This window comes from Nicotiana tabacum, chromosome 9 (genome assembly GCF_000715075.1).
Source record: "Nicotiana tabacum cultivar K326 chromosome 9, ASM71507v2, whole genome shotgun sequence".
NCBI lineage: Eukaryota > Viridiplantae > Streptophyta > Magnoliopsida > Solanales > Solanaceae > Nicotiana > Nicotiana tabacum.
In genome coordinates this window covers 36,668,524-36,691,161 of record NC_134088.1, presented here as the reverse complement: position 1 = coordinate 36,691,161, position 22,638 = coordinate 36,668,524, and positions in this window count along the sequence as shown.

The window sequence follows — 22,638 nt, the reverse complement described above, 5'->3', positions numbered from 1 at the left end:
AAAATTTCAGTCCTAAACATATAATGATATTTTTATGTCGATAAATCATGTTATTAAGAATATTTTTTTAAAAAAAAATTTATATTGATTGTAAATTAAAAAAATTCACTCTTTTTCAATAGATTAAAAAGGAAATTAAAATATCACATAAATGGAGTAGTTGGTAATTGTATTTTCTTATTTCTATTTTCAATCCTTAGACCAATTTCCTTTTTTGAAGTTCTACTTTTGCTACTTTTTCTTTCAACAGTTGTTAGTTCTAACCTTTATGACAGAATGGACTGTACTGTTTCTAAAGATAATTAGCATGAAAGGTTACTTTTGTTTAATCATTTTTTGCATGGGTATGGGGAACTGTGTCAAGTAATTCTATGCAGCAAGATACTTATGGCTATTTAATACTAATAAGCTACATTTATCAGAGAATTTGATATTCACAACACGAAAAGCTGCAGAAATAGAAAACAAGGATTCGATCTCTATATATATATGTGCATGCTTTCTCTCTACCAAGAATGATACTATAATAAATAAAATCTTCAAGATATACATGGGGTTTAATTTCACCTCGTAATTTAATGGAAACGGTAACTTTAGAAAAATGTCTTGAAGTGGGAGCCTCTTTCAAACACTACTTATTCTTTGAGTTCTTTAATTAAGGAAAATCTTTTTTTTTTCTTCTCCATGAGCCTTTGAAAGAGGAGAAAGATTAGAAAGAGAGAGAGAGACAGAAGGCCAGGCAGAAATTCAAATAAAGTAGCAAAGTTGAAAAGGTAGGAAACAAAGAGGAAGAGGAGGCAAAGGCAGAGTATGTGATGAGTGATAAAGGAGAAAGTGATGATTTTTTGCCTTTTTCATGTTTATCATTTGTTTCCTTGCATATAAATGAATAAAAGTGACTATCAATATTAGAAATATTTGTTTAAGGAAAAGAAAGAGAGAGAAAGAGAGATGTCACGCCAATCCTCGTAGAGAGACAGCGTTTTATTCCCCAAGTACCCAAAAAGCAACCCTCTGTCTGCTATCCTACCTTAGCATTATTGCCCTCTTTTTCAGCCTCTGTCTCTCTCTCTATGTGCTTTGCATGACTGATGAGCCTCTCTTGTATTAATCCTATTTTATCTTCAACAACCCACTAAAAAGACCTCTTTTATTAATCAGAAGGGCAATTAATACATATCTTTAACTGCGGAGACATCTTGTGATAGTGTACTTATTTCTTTTGTTTTAGTAATAAGAACCTGTCTTTCAAAAAAATACACACGCATATATCACGCATATATATATATATATATGAATTACGAACTTAAACTTACAAGAAAGTGTATATGGTAAAATCGGTTCACATTAAATATTCGAATGATAAAATGACATGTGAAATCGGGGACAGACAGAAGACGAAGCAAGTGGAAACCAAGACCGAGGACAACAACTTCGGTTGGCATCGGGTAGACCCCGAAAGGGGACATTGTTAACGAGGGCAAACGAATATTTGCTACCAGATGACATTCAATGAAGAATATTTCTTGGTATTGAATACATGCCCATTACAGAGAATTTTGGCATTCATTACCTGTCGTTACATATTCATCAATGACACCCATTATTGTCATTTAAAAGGGGCTTGATCCTAGGACCTTGTTCTCTAGGTTTAGCTATAAATAGTGACTTCAACAACCATTGTAACACACGAAAATTCTGACAAACTTACGCTACACATTTGTTTTACCCGAAAAACGGATATAGTTAAATTTGTACGTAGTTCTAAGGATACATGATATAGCTTGATACAAATCGTAAGGATGAATAGAAATATCAAATATGGATTACAAAGAATGCAAAATAAACAAGATTGGGAAGAAGATGATGGTTTAAACTAAGCAAAATGAATCATTTAACAAAGCCTCCAAGAATAGTTCTTGAATATAGAAGAATGTGGTGCTTGAATTATAATGTAAACAAAAACTTGCCTTACAGAAATAATAAACATCCCCCTTATAGTAGAGGGACCTTACTTTAGATATAATTAAAAATACATAATGGGAGACCCATGATAAATCAGTTTTTCCATAATTCTTGCCAAGATTCTCTCCTCTACTGGGATTTGCAACGGCTCTTGTTTGTAAGCTCGATATTGACTCAAGTTTTCGGTCTCGACTCGAGCTCTCGATCTTGACTTGAGCTCGATTCTGACTCGGATCCTTGCATTGGTTCGAGGTCACGGTTGGTCGGTCTTCTGAATCATAAGCTCGATAACTTTACTTTGTATCATAGCTCGATTTGGATTCGAGCTTGATAATGATATCGAGCTCGACATTGATCGGTCCATCGGGCTCGAAGGTTGTTTATACCATCTTCGGAACCCATTTTGAAGTCTTACTCTGATCTATTACATTTTGACCTCGACCGATCGTACGAAGGCCGAAATCTATTTCGACCGTATACAGATAGTCCCCTCGTTTCTCGGGAAGGATGTGGTGAGAAAAGATATGATTTTTTAATGGCTCGATCAGATTATAAGATGACGTTTATATTGGGTTCGACCATGACGTTCGTGATAGTTGTCCCGTCAATTTAGTCTTTCAAAGCATTTAATGCTTGTCAGGCGATGGTCGACCACCGCTGATACTGAAGCGCCATTGCTTTAATCTATAAATAGCCCTCCCTTTTATCATTTACCACTTTTACATCTTCAATCTTCCAAATTACTTAAGTTCTTTTTCGTTCTCTCTGAGTTTATTCGCAAATCTGTGATTCTTCTTTGCAAGATTCTTCTTCTAAACCACCAAATCTTTGTTACCCTTTTCAAATCCAAAATGGTGAAGACATAAAAAATCGTCCCCCAAAAAGACAAAGCTTATTCTTCCCAATCCGCCGCCGACAAAACACCGGTGGATCCACGGCCTGAGGAGTGTGTTCCAGCGACATGTGTTCTTACCTCCGATTTCAAACTCGATAAAGGTTCGCCGGTCCCTGGCCGATGTGAGCCTGTATCAAGATATAATTGTTCGATAACTCGGGAGCACATCGAGTGGATAAAAAAGGATTGTAACTGGGAGAACAAAGAAGTGGTAGTGCCGTCTCCCGAAGAGGATATTACTACTCACGTGAGAGGGCTTTTAAGCGTGTATACTTACCCTTTCATGTCGACCCCATTATCATAGATTTTTGCCGCAAATACCTAATAACCCTAGGCCAGATACATCCTTCCTTTTGGCGGATCGTTATTTTGATCCGATATTTTGTGAATAAAATCGAGGGTATGTCTTTCAGCCTCTATCACCTTGTCCGATTATACCGTCCTCGCCTTTTCCGAGAAGGGTTAATAAAACTCCAACGTCGAGCTATCAAGGCTCTGTTCTCGAGTATAGACGAGGATAAGGATCGAGGCTGGATGGACAGATATGAAGTACTTGAGCGCTAGTAAGAAAGTTGATATACGCTAATTATATTATTTTAAGTGCAGACAAGGGCTATTATAAGAATGATATCAACTTATCTTGATAATATATGTATGAAGTGCACTAAGAATGGTTTATGGTCTAAGAAGATCCCCAAGGCTAAGGCAAGTTGAAAATTTCATGATAGAATAAAGTTTCAAGTGAGTTCGCACAAGACCTAACTTCAAACGATCATACCTCTCTTGATATGAAGATTTATATGGTGTATTACCTATCAAATTAAATCCCTTTGAGTCTAGTTTCCAACGCTTCAAACCGTTTGTCATTTGGATATTCCTACAAGAGGTTATGACCAAATTACAAAAGGCTGAAAAACATGCGATTCTGCGACCAATTCTGCGATCGCAGAACCATTATGCGATCGCAGAAGTAGTTATGCGATCGCAAAATGGTCGCAGACCTGTCCAGTGAAGCCCAGTTCCGGGCACTAAATTGTGCGACCATTATGCGACCCACACACCAATTGTGCGGTCCATTGTGCGACCGCATAGTTGAGTTCGGAGGGTCAATTTTTCTATTTTTATAACCCGACCCCATTTTGATAAATAGGCTTTGGAGCTTATTTTGGGGTATTTTTCTGAGGGTTTTAGAGAGAGGTAAGAGCATTTTAGAGAGAGAAGGAGGGAACCTAACATTATAATCATCCAATCTTGCACTAATCTTCAAGAATCAAGGAAGCTAATCATAAGATCTTCATCTAAGAGGTAAGATTCAAACCCTTATTATTCAATTTCGAGTTTGGGGTAAAAGATTGGTGATTGGGAGTATGATTCTTGGGTGTAAGAGTATTATGTATATATGATTGTACCAATAAGGTTTGTGGGAAGATTGTTGAGCTTAAATAAGTAAAGATTGAGTTATAGAGTGAAGGAAATCTTGTAGAAGAACCTTGTAGTTACATTTGCACACCTAGTGTTTGATAAAATGCTCAAACGAGCTGAGACCATGAATATCTTCCTAATTATGGTTCAATTTTGTTATGTCTCAAAATAGATTGGAATTGCTAGAATTTTCGGAACGTTGTAGTAATTTAAAGAAAGCTCAAAGCGAGGTATGTTGGCTAAACTTCTTTCATAGAATTGAATTCCATGATGCTCTTGTAAGTCCCGAGTTATTCTTTATAAATCAATTATTCCAAATAAGCTTTGTGTTGAAAGGTATATATTCAAAATGTATTTCGGATACTCTTATCATATGATGTTATCCTTCGAGAATGTGTTCAAAGCATGAGTTGGGTATAAAAATATTATGACTCCAAGTAGCGTTTGAAGTGAATGATATTATGCCAAATTGTGTAAGAAGTCTCAATGTACATAAGACTCTTAATTACTCATAGGTGTATTAAAAGTCGTGATTTGAGATTCTTTGTTGTCGATAATTTATAAAGATGCTTGAAAGTAAAAGTGGTGAGTTGGGGATATAAAGTGTAGACACCGTGCCAATAATGAAAGTTTTGATTGTGGCCAATAGAGCCAATGAAATGAAATGATGTGTGAAATTTGATGATGAGTATTGAAAGTAATGAAATGAAAGTATGGAATATAAGATACGGCCACCGTGCCATGAATGAAGAATAATATGTATGACAAAAAGGCAACCAATGAAATAATGATGTTGTATATAATTGAAAGTACTAATGAAGTGATAGTATGAAGATGATATGCGGTTGTTCGCCTAAATGAGAATTATGAGGTGTTGTATGTCCCAATGGTTTCAACTATAGTTGTATGCTTCTGAAATAATGTATGTAAATGACTTCGATGTTAAGTCCTCAAGAATCATGAACTTAGCTAATGACCTCAAGATGTCAAGTGAGTGAATAACGAGATGGAAGGGAGATGTCCTATGCTAAATGATGATGAACCTTAAGAAAGGAAATTGGGCTTATGTGCCATTGAAATTGACTTATTGATTCACCATGCATGTGCTAATGTAATGTGCTATGTTTCTCCATGATGGGCATAAAAATGAAGTGTTCCAATGATCCGGGAACTTACGACCTTAATGTAATATTAATCATGTCGCTTTGAGTTTATACATGGTTATATGTATAATGATGTGTTATGAACCCTATGGACGGTCTATGAAACGCATAGGTATATCATGTTATGAAATCCTATAGACGGTCGATGAAACACATAGGTATATTGTGTTATCAAATCCTGTGAACGGTCCATGAAACGCACAAGTGTATTGTGAAACACACAGTTGTATTGTGTAAGTAAACACTGTGAACGGTCTATGAAACGCACAAGTGTATTGTGTAAGTAAACACTGTGAACGGTCTATGAAACGCACATGTGTATTGTGTTAGTAAACACTGTGAACGGTCTATGAAACGCACAGGTGTATTGTGTAAGTAAACACTGTAAACGGTCTATGAAATACACAGGTATATCGTATGGTATATGTGAATCCTATGAACGGTCTATGAAACGTATAGGTGTATTGTGTATGGAATCCTATGAACGGTCTATAAAACATATAGGTGTATAATATGATATGTGAACACTAGGGACGGTCTATGAAATGCATAGGGGTAAGATAAGAGAGGGATATGGGCGGTCAAGTAAGACGCATTGTCAACGCAGACATTATGAGCCATTTTCATTGGCCTTGTTTGTACATGTTGTTTCAATTACTTTATATTATGTGTTCCGCGTATAGATCATATGGCTCAGTTGACCCTAAAAGAAGTTTAGAATGATGCAAGTATAATAAGGCTTGATATTTCAACCTACTTGATGTTTTGGTATTGTTCGAGACTTTCATTGATTTTGTGATTATTCCTCCTTGTAATATTAATTGTTCTATTGAGAGATGTTTAGTTATACATACTACTACTATTCGACAGTACTAACGTCCCTTTTGCCGGGGGCACTGCATCTTTTAATGGATGCAGGTATACTTCTACAGGATGATATGGATCTTTGGTAGGGATCTTCTGTACATCAGATTATGATGAGCCTGCTACAATTCCAGTGGGCACTCGAGTCTAGTTGGTATTATGTACTTAGGTATCTATTGTCATAGAAGCTCCATGTACATTGTGGGTCATGTACTTATGTTTTGAGTTTCGTCATGTATTTATGTTCACGGATATTTATGAAGCTATGTACCCATCACGAGTGAAAAATAAAAAACAATTATGGGACATTGAGCCAAATATATTCAATATGAAAGTCATGATCTAATTATATTTTGATAAATCATGCATGAGTTATGATGAGAGGTTGATGTAACGTAGGCTTTCTCGACTGGGTTCACTCGGTTGAGCACCGGTCGCGCTCCTCGATTTTGGGGCGTGATAGCAGATTCGTTCGAGTAAGGACTTCGGACCTAATTCTGATCGAAAAGATGCCTTTTCCCGAGGAGTGGAACATGAAGCATAAGTGTAATTCTGTTGTTTTCTCCTACTATTTTATCCTTTCATTTCCTTTACCAATATTCTCCTTTTGTGATACAGTGGTTCCCTGGATGCCCGGCACAGTGCCCGATCTCAAGAATTGTGTACACGATCTGGTTTTGACCTCCTCCTATGCCGAACGCTCATGGCGCGACTTGTCGAAGGGCCGATGGGAGGCCAAAAATCACGGTAAGCACCTTTTTGTATCTTTTGATAAAAATGCTTTTCACAGACTTTGTCCCAAAGCCGTCGAGGAAGAGGCTTCGGCCTCTGTCCCAAAGCTGATAAAAGATAACAAGAGGAAAAAAGCCCCTGTCCTCGTAGATCAGAAATCGAAGAAAAGGACAGCTCGTAAGCCGAACAAGAATATCATTCCCTTGACCATAGAATCGGTTCTGCGTCTGAGGTATGAAGAAGAAGAAGAAGAAGAAGAAGAAGAAGAAGAGAACGATGGGTCTGCACTGGCGGCCCGAAGGAAGAAGACCACCGACGTTCCACAGGCAGCTGGATCGATGGTGGTTCATAAGGCTCCACCTCGAACTCAGGATATATCGGAGAAAGATTTGGGCAGAGTCCCCGAGTTGTTAGAGATCAAAGACGCTTCCCATCGAAGCCAACGGATGGGGGATATGTCTGAAGGGACTCTTCTCGAATATTTTTGAACCAAAGAGAATGCCCCAGGTGATTCACTTGGGGCAGTAGCAATCGAAAACTCGCCCACCTTTCCAGTTTTTTCCGCAGAGGCGATTCGGGAGGCCCAAGCTTTGGGGGCCCTGGAATTAGATAGGCCTCATGATGGAGAGGATCCTTTTCGTGACCTGTTTATCGGTGTCGAGGACACCACCGGTATGAGTGACAGATCAGATCTTTTTCATGGAGTGCAGTAGGCTTTGAATCAGGTAAGTGTTAAATTATATGGCGTTACCTTTAAGTTTGCTTTTCCTTTCTAACTTCGTTTCTTCTTTCTTTGCAGGCAGCGGCAATTCATCGAAAATCATGTTCTCGGTCCCGAACCAAGCTGCGTTGATACGAGGCCGAGCTTCAACGGGTTACGGAGTTGGCCAAAGTGGGGAAGAAATAAAAGGCCTTCGAGCTGAGTTGGCCAAGGCTCACCAAAATCAGATCGATCTGTACGAGCAGGTAATAATACTTTTAAAATCCTATGGGCTCGATACCGGAACGATGGCTAATTTTTTGGTCTTACAGGTACAACAGAAAATTGAGATGATCGGAAAACTTTGTGAAGAAGTCGATGTGATAAGAGTGGAGTCTTTGGAGTAGAAAGAAGGAATGGACCACTTTGCTGCAGAGAAAGAAACTGCTCGAGCCCAATTGTCATCGGCCGAAAACCAACTCCAAAAAATGAAGGAGAAAATCTTGGTCCAAACAAGAAGAATAGAGGAGCTCGAGGCTCGATTGGCCTCAGAATTTGCAAAGGCTGAATCTGACGCCGAAAAGACAAAAGTCGATGCGGATGCACTCGTGGCCATCTATCGGGCCAATGCTGAAGTTGCCCAGGTCCAAGAAAGAGAGGTAGTTGAGACCGCCGATACTCGAGCACATTGGATCGCTGAACTTGCTAAGTGCCGATCTCAGAGGGAGACCCTTGGGGAGATCCATGCTCGAGGTTTCGACCTCGCTGAAGAGATTAAAAGGGCCAAAGAGCTCTAAGCCGAAGCTGAATCCTTGGTTTCCGATGATGATGATAGTGATGATAACGATGATGATGATGTGAGTAAGAGCGGGTCCGAGAACGGGGGGAGCCCGATATAGAAGAGACCGTTCCTGGGGATACTCAAGAAGCTTAGTCCTCAATTTTTATGTTGTAATCAATTATGTAAATGATTTTGTATATAATAATATCCCTTTTTTGCCAACTTGCTTCTGTTCTATTTCCTGTCTTGTGAAGATTTTATTTATGCCTTATGAATATTTTCACAAGGATTTAGGCAACTTGATCAAATTTGGACTTCGTAGCCTTTGTATCCAAGTGAGTGCTTACTCAAACTTGAAGTGATGTAGCCCTTAAGCTTAGTAGTCGAGTGAATGATCCGAACTCGAAGTAATGTAGCCCGTAGGCATAATGGTCGAGTGCTTGCTCGAACTTGAGATAAAAGTAGCCTGTAGGCGTAATGGTCGAGTGAATGATTCTAGCTCGAAGTAATGTAGCCCGTAGGCGTAATGATCGAGTGAGTGCTTTGAACTCGAAGTAATGTAGCCCGTAGGTGTAATGGTGGAGTGAGTGCTTGCTCGAACTCGAAATAAAAGTAGCCCGTAGGCGTAATGGTCGAGTGAATGATTCGAACTCGAAGTAATGTAGCCTGTAGGCGTAATGATCGAGTGAGTGCTTCGAACTCGAAGTAATGTAGCCCGTAGGCATAATGGTCGAGTGAATGATTCGAACTCGAAGTAATATAACCCATAGGCGTGATGGTCGAGTGAATGATTCGAACTCGAAGTAATGTAGCCTGTAGGCATAATGGTCGATTGAGTGCTTGCTCGAACTCAAAATAAAAGTAGCCCGTAGGCGTAATGGTCGAGTGAATGATTCAAACTCAAAGTAATGTAGCCCGTAGGCATAATGGTCGAGTGAGTGCTTGCTCGAACTCGAAATAAAAGTAGCCTGCATGCTTAGTAGTCGAGTAAATGATTCGAACACGATCCTGTTTGCATAATAAATCTCGAAATAGAGAAGTTTTGCTTGGATATAAGATATCGGTATAGAAGAGAACTTTTCTTTGCAAGTCATTATACATGTGTTCATGTTTTGCGTCAGGGCTCGGGCCAACTATATGAGCATGGTTCGTTTTGACCATTTGGCTCTTACAACTTTTCCTATTGGAACCCTGTTGTTACGAAATATCTTTCTTGCCTCAGAACTTGATATATTTGAGGGCTAATGCCCCCCCAATATTCGAGGTTGATTATGAAGAATCCTCGGATACTGTTGAATTGCCCTCAGGTAGCACATGGTTGTAGCCTCGTTAAAAACCTCACCGGGAAAACCCATTTGGGATAAAAGCCGATCTAAGGGAAAAAAGAGTGCAACACGTACTTTAAAACCTGAGGTCTCGACGTTTTTGATCGAACTCCTGCGATGGGTTAGCTTCGAATATGTATATATGGGCAAAAGGGAAAAGAGAATCATACCTTAACAATAATATCATTTGAGGAGTGATATGTTCCGGCTGTTCGATAATGGCTTGCCATCCATCATTCCGAGTTTATAAGATCCTTTTTCGACTATATCGAGGACCTGATAGGCTCCTTCCCAATTTGGGCAGAGCTTCCCTTCATCAGGATCTCGAGTATTGATGGTGACCTTCCTTAGGACTAAGTTCCTGATCCTGAAGTGGCGGAGATTGGTTCTTCTATTGTAGTACCTTTTGATTCGTTGTTTTTGTGTAGCCATTCGAACGAGTGCCGCTTATCGTTTTACATCTAATAATTCGAGGCTAGTGTTCATTGCCTTATGGTTTGATTCCACCGATGCATGTCGAAACCTTGCGCTGGGTTCTCCAACTGGAATTAAGGCTTCGGAGCCATACACTAAAGAAAACGGAGTTGCTCTTGTACTGGACTTCGATGTTGTTCGATATGCACATAGGACTTCGGGCAGAAATTCTCTCCATTTCCCTTTGGCTTCGTTCAACCTTTTCTTCAAGTTTTGGATGGATAGTCTTGTTTGTTGATTCATCTTGTCCATTCCCACTGGGGTGATACAGTGTCAATAATATCCTTCTTATTTTATGATCTTCGAGAAATTTTGTTACTTTACTGCCGATAAATTGCTTAACATTATCGCATGTTATTTCTGCGGGTATCCCGAATCAACACACAATGTGATCCTAGATGAAATCTATAACCTCCTTTTCTCTTACTTTCTCGAATGCCTGTGCTTCAACCCATTTAGAGAAATAGTCAGTCATAAATAAAATAAATTTAGCTTTACCTGGGGCCGATGGTAGGGGGCCGACGATATCCATCCCCCATTTCATGAATGGCCATGGGGATAGGACTGAATGAAGTTGTTCCCCGGGTTGATGGATCATCCGTGCAAATCTTTGGCATTATCGCATCTTCGAACAAACTCCTTAGTGTCCCTTTCCATGCTATCCCAGTAATATCCTGCTTTGATGATTTTGTGAATCAGTGATTCGGCACTGAAGTGGTTCCCACAAGTGCCTTCATGGACCTCTTGTAAAACATAATCGGTGTATCCCGGTCCCAAACATACTGCCAATGGTCCATCGAACATCCTTCTGTACAATGTTCCATCTTCAGCCAACGTGAATCGAGCAGCTTTGGTTTGTAGGGCCCTTACTCTTTAGGGTTCGATGGGAGTTTTTCGTTTCCCAAATATTCAATATACTTATTTCTCCAATCCCAGGTTAAGCTTGTGGAGTTTATCTCGGCGTGCCCCTCCTCGATTACGGACCTCGAGAATTGAGCGACAGTCCCCAAATTGATCTCACCTTCCTCGACCGATGACCCCAAATGTGCGAGTGCATCGGCCTCACCGTTTTGTTCTCGAGGCACATGTTGCAAAGTCCATTCCTTAAAACGGTGCAAAGTTACCTGTAACTTGTCCAAATACCTCTGCATTCTGCCTTCTCGAACCTCGAAGGTTTTGTTTACTTGGTTTACTACCAGTAAAGAGTCATATTTAGCTTCAATCATTTCTGCTCCCAGGCTTTTTGCCAGCTCGAGACCTGCAATCATGGCCTCGTATTCGGCCTCATTGTTAGTTAACCTAGAAGTTTTGATAGACTGCCTAATGATGCCACCCGTGGGGGGTTTCAACACGATGCCAAGCCCGGACCCCTTCACATTCGAAGCACCATCTGTGAAGAGGGTCCAAACCCCCAAAGATGTACCCGATTTTAACAAGAGTTCTTTTTCAACTTCGGGTACGAGGGCTGGCGTGAAATCGGCCATGAAGTCTGCTAAAATTTGAGACTTGATGGTCGCACGTGGTTGATATTTGATATCGTACCCGCTGAGCTCGACGACCCATTTGGCCAATCGGCCCGATAGTTCGGGCTTCTGTAAAATATTTCGAAGGGGGTAAGTTGTCAACAAGCATATAGGGTGACATTGAAAGTATGGTCTTAATTTCCTAGAAGCGCTTATCAGTGCGAGTGCTAATTTCTCTAAGTATGGATATCTAGTCTCTGCTTCTCCTAAGGTCCGACTTACGTAATAAACAGGAAATTGCATACCTTGCTCTTCTCGAACTAGGACGCCACTTACTGCGATTTTCGATACGACCAAGTATAAGTAAAGTCTTTCATCTCTCTTCAGAGTGTGAAACAGTAGCTGGCTCGACAGGTATTGCTTCAATTGTTCTAAAGCTTGTTGGCATTCCGTGGTCCAAGCGAAGTCGTTCTTCTTTTTGAGTTGAGAGAAAAATCTGTGGCTTCGATCCGATGACCTCAAAATAAATCGGCCTAGGGCAGCTATCCGTCCGGTTAGCTTTTGCACCGCTTTCACACTATCCACGATGGTGATGTCTTTGATGGCCTTGATTTTATCGGGGTTGATCTCGATTCCCTGATTTGATACCATGAAGCCAAGGAATTTTCCCGAGCCAACCCCGAAAGCACATTTCTCGGGGTTGAGCTTCATGTTGTATTTCCTTAAAATCTCGAACGTCTCCTGCAAATGAGTTAAATGGTGCTCTGCGCGCAGGGACTTGACTAGCATGTCATCAATATAAACTTCCATCGACTCACCTATTTGTTTTTCGAACATTTTATTCACTAGACGTTGATAAGTAGCTCCTGTATTTTTTAGCCCGAAGGGCATTACATTATAACAATATGTTCCATACTTGGTGATAAACGAAGTTTTTTCTTGGTCCTCCGGGTTCATTCGAATTTGATTGTACCTGGAATAGGCATCGAAAAAAGTAAGTATCTCGTGGCCGGCTGTGGCATCGATCATCCAACCGAGAACACACATTCTGAATTTGTTCCCTTTTGTCGGGACTACAACTATATTAGCTAACCATTCAGGATATTTTACTTCCTGAATTGACCCTATTTTGAGAAGTTTACTTACCCCGTCCTTCACGAACACGTGCTTTAACTCAGACTGAGGTCTTCTTTTTTGCTTAACCGGTTTGAACCTAGGGTCCAAGCTCAGCCGGTACGTTGTTATCGATGGTGGGATTCTGTCATGTCTACATGGGACCAAGCAAAACAATCTATGTTACCAATAAGAAATTGAATAATTTTTTTCCTGAGTTCGGGGGTCAATCTCGTTCCCAGGTATACCTTTCTTTCTGGCAGATGTTCAATAAATATAACCTATTCCAGCTCTTCGACCGTCGATTTGGTGGTTTCAGAATCCTCGGGGATGATAAAAGTTCAGGGAGTCAGGAAATCTTCCTCGTCATCTTCTGTTTCCTGCTTCACCGATTTGGTCGAGACTGGCGGTTGTGATTGCTATTTGGCCTCTCATACATTTCTAATGCTCGATATTTTTGGGGCTGATAATGTTGATATCGGTGTTACCTCATCGACTGCAAATATTTCCTTCACCGCATGCTGGTTCCCGTACACTGTTTTCACGCCGTCCGTCATTGGGAATTTCATTACTTGGTGGAGATTCGAAGGTACTGCCCTCATGTTGTGGATCCAAGGCCTTCCGAGTAGGGCATTATATCTCGTGTCGCCTTCGATTATGTGGAACTTTGTGTTTTAGATGGTTCCATCCACGTTCATTGGTAGAATAATTTCCCTTTTAGTCATTTCACTGTCCATATTGAAGCCGTTTAAGACTCGAGCTGCGGGCACGACTTGATTCTGCAGACCGAGCTGCCCCACGACCCTTGATTGGATGATATTCGCAGAGCTACCTGGATCCACCAAAACAAGCTTAACCTGAACTTTATTTAATAGGATAGAAATTACCAGAGCGTTGTTGTAGGGCTGATAGATGCCTTCTGCTTCTTCGTTTTCGAACGATAAAGTGCCTTCAGACACATTATCTCGGGTTCATTTTTCCCCTGCGGTCGATACCTTAGTGCATTTGAGTGCAGGTCTCTGTGGAGTGTCGACCCCGCCAATGATCATGTTAATGATATGTTAAGGTTCCTCTTGTTTTCCCTTTCTGTTGGAGTCCCTTTCACTAAAGTGATTCTTGGCTCGATCACTGAGGAATTCTCGAAGGTGGCCTTCACTGAATAGATGGGCTACCTCCTCCCTTAATTGTCTGCAGTCCTCGGTCTTGTGGCCATGAATACCATGATATTCGCACATAGAATTTGGGTTTCTTTGGGAAGGATCAGTTTGCATGGGTCTGGGCCACCTAGTATCTTTGATTCTTTCGATTGCCGATACAATATTCGATGCATCGACGCTGAAGTTATACTCCGATAACCGAGGTGCCTCTCTAGGACCTGCATGTTTGTCAAAGCCATTCTTGCTCATCAGTCCCCGAGATTTCTGTCTTCGATCACTCCTTCGATTGTTCCGGGCGGCATTGTGTGTCGAGCCATTATTCATTCGATCTATGATGTATGGTCGATATCGGTCTCTGTTCGACCTCGGTTCTCTATCGATGTCCCTCTGGTTTTTAATAGCCGGTCTGTTTGGATGTACGGATACGGAAAGAGTTCCTAATTGGTCATCTTTGACCCTGATCTTTGATTGATATCGATTGTGCACATCTGCCCAAGTTATTGCCGGGTACTCGATCAAATTTCATTTCAGCCAACATGATTCCATCGAGCTTCGCTCGTTCAACCCTTGAGTAAAATCTTGGATGGCCCAATCGTCTGTGACCGGTGGCAATTCCATGCGTTCCATTTGAAATCGGGACACGAACTCCCTCAGTAGTTCATTATCCCTTTGTTTTACTTTGAAAAGGTTCGATTTCCCCGTTGCAACCTTTATATCATCGGTGTATGCCTTTAGAATGAATTCGCTAACATGGCAAATGAATCGATGGAATTTGGTGGCAGGTTATGATACCAAATCATTGCCCCCTTCGAGAGGGTCTCTCCGAATTTTTTCAACAACACGGATTCGATTTCATCGTCTTCCAAATCGTTACCCTTGATGGCACACGTGTAAGAGGTGGCGTGTTCGTTGGGATCGGTCGTACCATTATATTTGGGGATTTCGGGCATAGAGAATTTTTTGGGGATTGGTTTTGGGGCTGCACTCGAGGGAAAAGGCTTTTGTACGAATTTCTTGGAATCCAACCCTTTTATCATGGGCAGGGCCCCTGGGATTTGATCGACCCTGGAATTATATGTTTCTACTTTCTTATCGTTGGCTTTGATTTGCTTTGTGAGTTCCTCAAGTATTTTATCAATTTCGGGAGTAGTCCCCGATTCTTGCTCGTTCGACCTTACTACGGTTGGCTCCATTCTATGGGTAATTTCTCGAGGTGGACTAGGTTCCAGTCTTCTTGGTAGCTGGGTTTGGCTCTGCAACTGAGCTATCGCTACCTGCTGGGCTTGCAACATTTCAAAGATCATACACAAGCTGACTCCATTCTCCTCCACGTTATGGGAGTCTCTAGCTGCAGATCGAGTACCGCCATGAATGCTATTTTCAGACTCGGAACGTTGGTTTGCCTCAAAGGCCACATGCGAGTTGACATCTAGCGGTACTTCGGCTCGAGCTTCAGGTACTTCGACTCGAGCTTTAATAACATCGATAGGCGGCCTTCCGGCCCTAGGCATCAAGTTATTGGTTTCGTCTTGAAGGCCGGCTTCGTTGTCGGTAGGTAAAGCCATTAATCGAGGGTTTGCCATTGCTAGTTCGAAGTCAGAGGCACCCCCAAAAGACGAGCGTAAACTGATGTGTGTTGTAGATTTGTATCAAATAAATACTGTTATCCTTAGCCCCACGGTGGGTGCCAAACTGTTTTACCCCGAAAACGGATATAGTTAAATTTGTATGTAGTTCTAAGGATATATGATATAGCTTGATATAAATCGTAAGGATGAATAGAAATATCAAATATGGATTACAGAGAATGCAAAATAAACAAGATTGGGAAGAAGATGATGGTTTAAACTAAGAAAAATGAATCAGTTAACAAAGCCTCCAAGAATAGTTCTTGAATATAGAAGAATGTGGTGCTTGAATTACAATGTAAACAAAAACTTGCCTTATAGAAATAATAACCATCCCCTTTATAGTAGAGAGACCTTACTTTAGATATAATTAAAATTACGTAGTGGGAGACCCATGATAAATCATCTTTTCCATAATTCCTGCCAGGATTCTCTCCTCTAGTGGGATTGCAACGGCTCTTGTCTGTAAGCTCGATCTTGACTCGAGTTTTCGGTCTCGACTCGAGCTCTCGATCTTGACTTGAGCTCGATTTTGACTCGGATCCTTGCATTGGTTCGGGGTCAGGGTTGGTCGGTCTCTGAATCATAAGCTCGATAACTTTACTTTGCATCATAGCTCAATTTGGATTCGAGCTTGATAATGATATTGAGCTCGACATTGATCGGTCCATCGGGCTCGAAGGTTGTTTGTAACATCTTCGGAACCCATTTTGAAGTCTTACTCCGATCTATTACGTTTTGACCTCGACCGATCGTACGAAGGCCGAAATCTATTTCAACCGTATACAACATTATTCCAAGCTAAATAATACTTTATTTTTCGTCTAACAATATTCTTATTGCTGTCTTCGGAAGCCTTGCTTCCGGACCCAAGTTGACTGCTATTTTATCTCGATTTCAACGCTAAATCTTGTATTTTATTTAATTTTTTAATTATTTTAGATCTAATCGATTCGCTTGTCTATAAACTATATTATAAATTTAACTGTACCGTTTTACGGGTAAACACAAAGTTATTTTTGCCCATGCTAATTAGTTGTTTTTTATTTGGTAAAAAAGAAAAAGTAATCGATCACATAGTAAAGTGATTACGAAGTATACAAGGAAAGATGCTTTTCTCTCACATCCCCTAATTAAGTTTGTAAGAGTAGGAAAATCACGGAAATTCGCAAAGTTTGAGGGGGTGTCAAGAGACCGATCTTAAAAATATTTCACCAATATAAATATATTCCTCACGATTCATCAAATTCTTTAGTATGAAAGATCACGCCCAACTATGCCTTATAAAAATGACTAATCGGTCCTTGCAAATATAATCCGGTTTACAAGTCCGGAGTCGAATCCCAGAGAGAACTAAGGCTTAGCTACAGCTGCTCAATGTTGCTAAGAAACACAAGTCCAAATAATTTCCTAATTATAGAGATTATAATATTTATTTCTAACTAATTAACTAACAACTATTATAAAGTAATAAAATTATCAACTAACAAGGATGAAATTTGAGACAAGACTAAGGAGGTCTAGAGTTATGATTCCCCAATTGTCGGAATCCTTCCCGCTATGGCTTCTATAATTCCGCCTAAGTATTTTCTATCGATCGTGAGTACTTCGAGTGTCATAATTCTCTTCCGAGCAACTAGCACAATTTACTAGACATATTCTTCCGAACTACGAGTTGACACTAGTTTATTGCTCCTAAGATCGCACCAAGGTTTCGTTATTCCTAATCCCACCTTTAAACTCATCGTATTGGTTCCTCACATACGTCAGGAGTGATGTTGTTCAACAATTACCTAAATATGTACCTTTTCCCAAGCAATACATACTAAATAGGCACAGTACATTGATAGTCATTCAATCAACAACAATAAGCACGTAGTTGAACAAGTAGAGAAATCCGATGACTCAGTTATATAGAAACATAACAAGAATTTATCCTACAAAAGGTTCTATCAAAACTCTAGATAACAAATTAGCTATTCATAATAGTATGCAAAACTACAATACTAGAATTCATAACCAATAATGGAAATAGGAAGAAGGAAGTGAAAAACTCGTAGAAGAATTCTCCGCCTTGCTCCTAGTGTGTTCTTACCTCCTTAGGTCAAATCCCCTCGGTCTCAAAATGGTGTTTAATGACTATTTATATGTGTAGGGAAAAACCTAGATGAAATAACCAAGTTCAAAACCAAATAGGAGATAAAATAAGCCTAAAATCCGGAACACCCTAGCGACAGACCGCGCGACGCAAGCTCAAAAGCGCGCTCCATCTCACTGTATGTTGTGCGACGCGAGCTCTTTAGCGAGCAAAGTGGCTCGCTTCGCCCAACTGCTGCTACGTTTCTAATTTGGCTGCCTAACTTTTCCCTTCTTTCACGTTTTTGTTTTCCTCTTTTCAAATTGACTTTTTTCTTCTTTTGGTTTATCTTCAATCATTGCACAATAATACATCACAATATTTTCCGTCATCAAATAATCACGAACTATTCTTTGTAGTATATAAAATACACATAAAATCTCTAATTTGCTCCCAATTTCGTCTTCAACGTACCTACACATAAAATAACTCAATTAAGCATAAATATAATATAGTTTAGCATTAAAGCACCTAAATATAAGGTAAGTAATACACTAAAAATATATAATTATAGCATAACATCACTACCCCACACTTAAACGTTGCTCGTCCTCGAGTCAACTAAAAATTTACACTATCCTTGAGCACTTTGTTTTTACACAATTGAGGCACACTACACCAATGGCCATGGTTAATTGCAACAATTCAACTTTAGCATATGCAATCACATACACTTCCCTTTTCTTATGCCATACTTCACAAATATTCACAACAAAGACAACATGCTCATAACAATCCTAGCATCAAAAACCGACAAAAAAGTCACAATGCACTCATGGCTTGAACACCCAACATCATTGAGAGAAGTCTAATAACGTCACCTATCACTCGCAAAATCATGTGCCCTCACAACAAGAACAAATTAGTAAGTTGAATCCACACATTCGAATCAAATGCTCAAATATATTTTAAGGATTCCGATAAATCAAATAAATTCCTCTCTCACAAAGAATTCACATGCATGCATAAAGTACCATAGGCTTGCCCATTATGTAAACCTCCACTAATATAGGCTTGCTCAATCTAAAATCAGTTAGGACTTTTTCATGGTTGTAACGTGGGCTAAGGGAAGGTTAAGATATATTTTGGATTAGTGGTCCATCCTCCCAAGCACTTTAAGACATCACATAATAATCCACTTCAATATCACAAACAAGATCACACCCCAAAAATATTCCATCTTTCTTCAAGCACTACTTTAATTCATTCCCATTAGCAAGAACAAAATATCAATTTATTCATTTAAATGTTTTTTCTTTTTCTCTTTTGTAATTTCCACTAGTGGTGTATTCTTTTACAAAACAAGTACACCTTTCTTTCTTTCACTGGTTCCACTCAAAAGCCACCCCACACTTAGTCCCTTCTTACTCCTTTTAGCGCTCATCTCATAATTAAAGTGCTTTAAGAGGTAAAAAGATCAAAATAATGTCAAATTAGAACAAAAGAGTATAGGATTGTAATGTGGTTGCCAAATAAAAGTTTATAGGCTCAAAAGGGTTGACTAGGGATAATTTTTATTCGTGATAAGAATTAAGTTCAAAAGAATCAAATAAAGCCTAAAATCATTTTTCAAATCGAGCAAAACCTAAAATTTCGCGTCAACTCACATGTCGGGCAAGTTCTAGACTCTAATGCAATGACACAGACTATACAATTTCTCACCACACATGGCACATGACTCACTAAGGACGGTTCCATTCCGATTCTCAAATAATTGCAAGTATTCACGCAATCACAAAATATTAAGCATAAAGCACAAAGTGAACACGAACCAAGAAAATGAGATATATGCGTCAATAGACCTGCTATCTGACTCAATAAGGCATCATAAGCTATTTCAAACTATAGGAAAGGTAATACACATGCTAAAGACTAAATATGCTACTATTAAAAAAGTCAATAAGCGCCTAGGAATTTCATCTTCCTTCTTTTATTCCCTAAATCCTATTCTACTCTAAAAATAAAAAAGTATGACCCGGTTCAAACTATATCCCATGAAAAAGAACCGAGGCATAATGAAAAATTACGGGGGATTATTACACTACCTACTACGAATTTTTTTTTTCTTTAGACTTAAATCCCTCAAGAAAGCTGTCTAGGAGATCCATCGACGGGAAAAGTCCAATCTTTTCTATTTTTTGAAAAAATGAAAAACAAATTAATGAATTAAACTAACACAACTAAAATAGCATAGAAAGTCACCTAGACAATCTCCTCACCCCACACTTAAAATTGTGCATTGTCTCCAATGCACACCCATAAATACAAGAGGTTAACAGAAACTCCCTCGTAGGCCAAATACCGAAGCACTAGCAGCTCATGGGGTACTCAGACTTCTCCCAGGCCTGGTCCTTCGTGCGGGTACCTCACACTTAGTTCCAACCATCTGGTTTGCTGTTGCATCCTTCCAATGGCTTTGCTTTCCATGCTCCTAGAAAATCAAAAATCGACACTACAAGAATAATACAATAATAAAAAAATAATAATAATAAAAAATAAAAATAAAAAATAAAACTGGGTTGCCTCCCAATAAGCGCTTAATTTTCGCGGCACGACATGAACCGCTTTTTTCCTCCACCTCGAGTTTATGAATTGAACCCCAAGTTTTGATTCAAGCTTATGATTATGCGCCTGGGGTGGTGGAATGAATCTAACTGGCCCAAGGAAACAATGTAGTATTCTGCACTTCTTGGCCTTTAGATGAGGTGTGTAATTCCAACTTTCTGGCAAGAAAAATTTCAGAATGTAGGCACCTTATTCCTCATTCCTTGACTCCTCAAGTGGCTCGGATGACTCTATTTCTATATCATCATCCAAATACAATGTGGAAAAATGCTCGGAGTGTGGACCAATGCGCTCAACTACATGAACATTAAGACTATCTACATCCTCAACACCAATGATACTAGAGTTAACTAAATATGTATCATCAATATCCTTGGTTGACTCTAATATCTCTTTTACAACATCGGCATCCTCAAATTATAGTTTGATTGATTGTTGGTGTTCCTTTTGGCTGCTATCCACAATATTATCTAGTTGAGCATTAAATGCTTCAACTAATTGACTCACTTGTGCCTCTAGGTTATGAATAGTTGCCTCTTGCATTTGGATAATATCACATAGTCTTTATATGTGCTTGTTTCTCATTAGTTTGTTCCACAAGGCACTTTAGCATAACCTTGATCTCTTTCAGGTCATCATCCCTGGGTTCTTTGTTCCTATTAACTTCACAAGAATAAAATAGAACCATCATAGTAGGGGGTTGGGGGAAGATAACAAATACAAGCACAACCATAAAAGTGACCATCTTGACCACCACAAACATCACATACATTCCACACATAAGATTGAATTGGTGCATATAACTCGCTCTCGGGAATATTTTGATAATTTTATAATGGGTGATTTCTTCCACAATAAGCATTAGGAAGATCAATAGTAGAATTACCAACTCCAAAACTCTCATAATTCCATGCCATATTTCTCAAATCAACAAGTAAAACAACATTTATTTAAAAAAAATCAAATACAAAAAATAAAAATAAAAGTTCAAACTTGTAACCTATAAATATGTACACCTACAGTTACACCGTTAGTTCCCCAGCAACGGCGCCAAAATTTGATCACGCCAAACTATACCTTATAAAAAGGACTAAGCGTTCGTTGAAAATATAATCCGGTTTACAAGTTCGGAGTCGAATCCTACAGAGAACTAAGGTTTAGCTACAACTGTTCAATATTGCTAAGAAACACAAGTCCAAAAAATTTTCTAATTATAGAGATTATAATATTTATTTCTAACTAATTAACTAACAACTATTATAAAGTAGTAAAATTATCAACTACCAAGGATGAAGTTTGAGACAAGACTAAGGAGGTCTAGAGTTATGATTTCTCCAATTATCGGAATCCTTCCTGCTATGCCTTCTATAATTTCTCCTAAGTATTTTCTACCGATCGTGAGTACTTCAGGTGTCATAATTCTCTTCCGGGCAACTACCACAATTTACTAGACATATTCTTCCAAACTACGCGAGCTGGCACTAGTTTACTGCTCGCTAAGATCGCACCAAGGTTTCGTTATTCCTAATCCCACCTTTAAACCCTTCGTATTGATTCCTCACATACGTCGGGAGTGATGTTGTTCAACAACTACCTAAATATGTACCATTTTTCAAGCAATACATACTAAATAGGCACAGTCAATTGATGGCCATTCAATCAACAATAATAAACACGTAGTTGAACAAGTAGAGAGATCCAACGACTAAATTATATAGAAACATAACAAGAATTTATCCTACCAAAAGTTCTATCAAAACTCTAGATAACAAAATAGCTATTCATAATAGTATGCAAAACTACAATACTAGAATTCATAACCAATAATAGAAATAAGAAGAAGGAAGTGAAAAACTCGTAGAAGAATTCCTCGTCTTGCTCCTAGTGTTCTTGCCTCCTTAGGTCAAATCCCCTCGATCCCAAAATGGTGTTTAATGACTATTTATATGTGTAGAGAAAAACCTAGACGAAATAACCAAGTCCAAAACCAAATAGGAGACAAAATAGGCCTGAAACCGGAACACTCTCGCGACAGACCGTGCGACGCAAGCTCAAAAGCGCTCTCCATCACGTTGTATGTTGTGCGACGCGAGCTCTTTAGCGAGCAAACTGGCTCGCTTCGCCCAACTACTGCTACGTTTCTATTTTGGCTGCCTAACTTTTCCCTTCTTTCACGTTTTTGTTTTCCTCTTTTCCAATTGACTTTTGTCTCCTTTTGGGTTGTCTTCAATCATTGCACAATAATACATCACAA